A 5379-nucleotide genomic window follows, 5' to 3' on the forward strand; every position below is an offset into this window, starting at 1 on the left:
ATATTACTATTTGAAGAAGTCACAGGATTATTCTAAACCACCTGTGGATTTGGTTGCACCAGTCCCTTCTACTGATTTGTATTTTGTGCCTGATTTTTACCCCATGAGAAATTAGGGTGGTTCTTCTAATTTGGATTATATGTATTGCCAAAATTCTATTGACCCTGATGATTTGCAGTCCCTACGTAGTTGACTGAATCTGGATTAACAGAACATGTATCTGCTTTATGCTCACTGCTTCCACAAAGTTCACACTGTGCATATACTTGTTGAACTATATTTGTTGTGGCTACTGGTTGAGTTGTACCCAACTTTAAGTTGTTAAGCTGAGTAGTCATATGGTTATGCATTGCTACAATCTATGCTTGTAAGGCAGTGAACTGATCAACCTCCCAAACCCCTGCAACTTTCTTAGGAGCAGTCCTCGAGTCTGCATGCCAATCAGGATTTCCTTATGCAATTCGATTCAGTAAGGTATACAATTCTTCATATGTTTTCTCCAAAGCTTGACCCCTTACTGCTGAATCCAAGAGAATCTTTGTATTAGAATCAATGAATTCTATAAATGTATGCACCAAAACATCATTCGATAATGGTGATAAGGAAAACTTCTGAGCATGCCCTTGAATCTCTCCCAATCTTGGTAGATATTTTCACTATCCTTCTGTCTGAAACTCAATATATCACTCCTTAATCGATCCATTTTCTAAGATGGAAAAAATTGAATGACGAACCTTCGAGCATATTCTTCCCATGTAGTGATAGATTGGTGTGGTTCAGCAAGTAGCCATCTCTTTGCTTCCCCCGGTAGAGAAAAGGGAAAGAGTGTCAATCTGATATAATCAACACTCATATCTTTAGAAATATATATGTCGCTTATTTCTTGGAAGGTTCGTAAGTGCTGCTACAGACCCTCGTGTGAAAGTCCCTAAAATTTTCCCACATATTTCAACAATTTCACCATATTTAGTTTCAATTCCCATTGATCTCCTTGTTCAGGCTTCAGGATACTGTTAGTTACAAGGTACGTAAGTGGGATTGCCACTTCTCGAACAGGTCTTGCGACTGATTGAACAAGAACAACTGGAGCTAGAACATTTCCAACATTTGGATCAGCAACTATAGGATCACATATTTATGCCATCGATCCTTGTTGAGTATAATATTGAGCTCTTCGTCTCTAATAAAAAATCACTTATGGTTCTGCAAAGGGCTCTACTAACTCTTTGTCTCTAGCTAGTTCAATGTTCAGCTAAACTTGTAAAAATTCAGCCGCTAAGATCAAGTTATTAAAACTTAAACTTATAATCAAAAACGAAAAATTAAAGCAATTTACTAATTCGCTTTGATCCCCAGCAACAGTGCCATAAAATTATTGCGTCTTTATGCACACACAAGTGCACGTGATTGTGCAAGTAATATAATGACTTAGAAAGTCAGATATCATTCCCTCAAGGATCAATAAACTAGAAATTTATTCATTCTTTAGTTCAAGACAATTTAGTATTAAGTGTTTAATTGTATTAAGATTAAGATGATTCTGTAAATAAAATGCAATTTACTAAAGAATAAATAATTAGTGATGACTAAATAAACGTAAGCAATGATTGTAATCAATAATGATGACGATTCCAGGATTGAGGTATATTGAACAATCATACAATTCTCTATTCTTTTCACAGTCTAATTGGTTATCGGGTTGATGATTCGTAAGGTTTATACCACAATCTTAGTCTCCTGACCTCAGATCTTCTATCTATTGAATGTTGTAACTATAACTCCCGCAGAGTTACAATAAATCTTCTAGATTTATGAAGTTGTCTTCATGCAAGTGAACCAAGCAAGTCTTCTAGGTATATCCCTATCCTAGATGCTAATTCAAATCCCTTATTTTATAAAACAATAATAACCATGCTCCCTAATTTCTTCATTCTATCCTATGATTCTCCTCTCGGATTCACATAGAAATATAAATTTATTCTAATGGTGGCCAATCATTAAAATAGTAACCTCAAGAAATTAAGAACAACCCATATGATAATTGAAAAAGAAACTATGAATAAGAATATTAAAGAGTACTCATGTTCTTAGCCTCAACCCCAGAAAGGAGGTGTTTAGCTACTCATGTTCGAATTAACCATCAAAAATAAGTAACAAATCATACCCAAATCAATCCTTGAAATAAAGAAATTCAAAAGAATGTTTATGAACCCTAAAAGAGAGAAATTTATGTTTTTCCGCCGCTACTCTGCTTGACAAAAAGTTCCCCATATTATCTTGGATTTTTCTTTTTATAGCTCGGACAAAATAGATAAAATATTTCCGATTTATCCACCCGGCGCATCGCGTCATGCCTTTTATTTCTATTTTCCATTAAAATCTGAGAAATTACGGAGCTCAAGTACACCCCAACAATTGTAAAATGCACCCTCACCGCGACACACCACTATCACGGTGAGCCACTGGATTGGGACAATTGCAAAATAATCATCCTCCATGATGCGCTAAACCTTCAGTTCACCAAATCTAATAAACAAAACTTCTCCGCAATGCGGTGGTTTCAAAAATCTTTACTAGAATTTGACCATTGCTATTTTGTTGCTCATCGCGACGCGGAGTGTCTTTGAATATGGATTTCTTCAGTCCAACTTCCTTTTTTCAGCTTAATTTCATTCCCTTGCATTCCATTACTACTTCCACATCCTCCTTGTATCTAATTATGCATAATTCTTTATGATTTTTTTCCTGAAAGTACTAATCATATTCATTAGGCACTAAACGGAATAAAAGCTGAATTATACTTAATAATTCATACAAAAGTTCTTAAACTAATTTTAAATCTGGGTGCATATTGGTGCTTTGAGCATATAAATATGCCCAAGATCACAGTACAACAAGTCTAGATGGTAATCAGAATTGGAATCCAGAAGATCAAGGCAGAACTACTCATCACCGAATGATCCGCTTCAGGATGTCCCATCAACCCTAAATTAAACCACACTGAATCCAACTCGAGTATACTACTCCCACTGAGTATATCATCCAAAATTTCCATCAAAGACTGATGAATCATGGTCAAAACTAAAAGAACCAATACTGGGTCCATGGTCTATCATTTGAACATTTATCAACTATAATTCATCTGAAGTCGAGAAGATCGAATAGCCAACCACAGAGTAGGTTCAACTAGCCTATAAATGATCCAAATTGAGACAAATCTAATATGAAGATTTCACTCATGCTTACATCTCTAAGCTAAAATCTCAACATCAAGGCTGAACTACTCGGTCTCAACTGCCTAAACCAAACTTGAAGACGGGAAGGCATTAATACTCCAAATCCATCATAATTTCCAAATCGCCATCCCAAGGTGTCAAAACCAAAATTGAGCCAACAAATAAAAACCAAGGTCAAATACTTATATCTACCATACTGTCTGAGTCAAACATAACTATACCAGATCATGTCGGGCTGAAATCAAAACATAGCAGAAGAAAAAAATTGCAATAGGCAATAAATCACTGGCTAAAAACTCAGGAAATCCACTCCTTATCCATTGAAGGGCATGTACTATCAATGCATACTTAAAAACTCCAAAAACTATAAAACACAATTGTAATGGAAAAAACTCTAGAAACTCATAGAAATGCAACTCAAGCTAGAAACTAACCAATGTAATACCCCGTACTTCTATCTAGCTTAAAATCATCCCAAAAATGTTAAAGGCTTTTTTAAATAACTCAATTGTGACCTAGAAATTATGTAATATGACTCAATTGTGACTTAAGTGAAAGATGCATGTTTTACCCTTATGTTCAAATGACTCCCAATCTATTGATGTGTAATGTTGATGTTTGTTGGAATGCTCAAGATGTTAGAGTGTGAAATTATTACATTGAGTATATGCATTCCTACTATGTACAAAATTATGATAGCTATGTACTTCATGAAATCCCCAACTTATTGTATTATGGATTGTTGATGTTGGTCGTGCATTCAAGAATGTCATGCCTTGTCAGTTTCCTTCTATCGAGTCCTGGGGGAACTAGTACCCGACAATTTAGCTGTGTGCCTAGAGCAAGTGTCATATTTTCACGATATCCTCAGTCAACCCATGTTTAGTAGAAATGAGTTAGTCATATGACTTAGGAAAACTCAATAAACTCAGTCATCCTAGTAATCTCAAAGAGCTCATTACTTCAATAATCTCAGTAGTATTCCCGCCAGTCAACAGAACTGAATGAACTCAGTACAATTTAGTTCAGTTAATCTTGTTCAGTGTCTATTCAGATGGGAGTCGGATTTAGCACCGATTGAACCCAAGAATGATAAAACACAGTAACAGTTGGGGATGTGATCCTTAGAAGCAATCCTTGCATTCCAAAACTATGTAGATAGGATAGGTTGAGACATCAACACTAACAAACGAGGAAACACTGTTAGATGAGGGTTCCACTATTCTCTTTTTGGGATACGATCTGATGAGGGTCACCCACAACTTGTCTTTACCAGTGGCGCGGTATTGATACCCTGCCAATTAGGGTTACATATTGGACCCCAACTTAGCTATATTGCTTTATTTAGGGTATGTCGTTTAGATATCTACTTCCTACAGTATTAATTTCAGACTCAGTCTCAATAATAAAACTCAGATAGTTCTTCAGAATTTTAGGACTGTCAGATACAGTTAACTCAGAACAGTACGGAACTCAGTTAGTTCCATCCAAGAGAATCTTTGTATTAGAATCAATGCCTTCTATAAATGTATGCACCAAAACATCATTCGATTAATGGTGATGAGGACAACTTCTGAGCATGCCCTTGAATCTCTCCCAATCTTTGTAGATATTTTCTCTATCCTTCTGTCTGAAACTCAATATCTCACTCCTTAATCGATCCATTTTCTAAGATGGAAAAAATTGAATGAGGAACCTTCTTGCATATTCTTCCCATGTAGTGATAGATTGGTGTGGTTCAGCAAGTAGCTATCTCTTTGCTTCCCCTAGAAGAGAAAAGGGAAAGAGTGTCAATCAGACATAATCAACACTCACATCTTTAGGAATATATGTGTCGCTTATCTCCGGGAAGGTTCGTAAGTGCTGATGTAGATCCTCGTGTGAAAGTCTTCCCATAGATTTCAACAATTGCACCATATTTAGTTTCAATTCCCATCGATCTCCTTGTTCAGGCTTCAAGATACTGTTAGTCACAAGGTGTGTAAGTGGGATTGCCACTTCTCGAACAGGTCTTGCGACTGGTTGAACAAGAACAACTGGAGCTAGAACATTTCCAATAATTGGATTAGAAACTATAGCATCACATATTTATGCCATCGATCCTTGTTTAGTATAATATTGAGCTCTTCGTCTCTGATAAAAA

General features: G+C 36.0%; 2 non-coding genes across 2 annotated transcripts; both read left to right on the forward strand.

The window, feature by feature from the left end:
- The first annotated feature begins 590 nt into the window (after positions 1–590).
- LOC124897318 lies at positions 591–697 on the forward strand. Its single transcript, XR_007054040.1, has one exon. It is a non-coding gene; the product is annotated as a small nucleolar RNA R71 (small nucleolar RNA).
- Positions 698–4788: 4091 nt separating this feature from the next.
- On the forward strand, positions 4789–4895 carry LOC124897509. The gene has a single exon (XR_007054221.1). It is a non-coding gene; the product is annotated as a small nucleolar RNA R71 (small nucleolar RNA).
- Positions 4896–5379: the final 484 nt, after the last annotated feature.

Source organism: Capsicum annuum, chromosome 3 (genome assembly GCF_002878395.1).
Source record: "Capsicum annuum cultivar UCD-10X-F1 chromosome 3, UCD10Xv1.1, whole genome shotgun sequence".
Classification (NCBI taxonomy): Eukaryota; Viridiplantae; Streptophyta; class Magnoliopsida; order Solanales; family Solanaceae; genus Capsicum; species Capsicum annuum.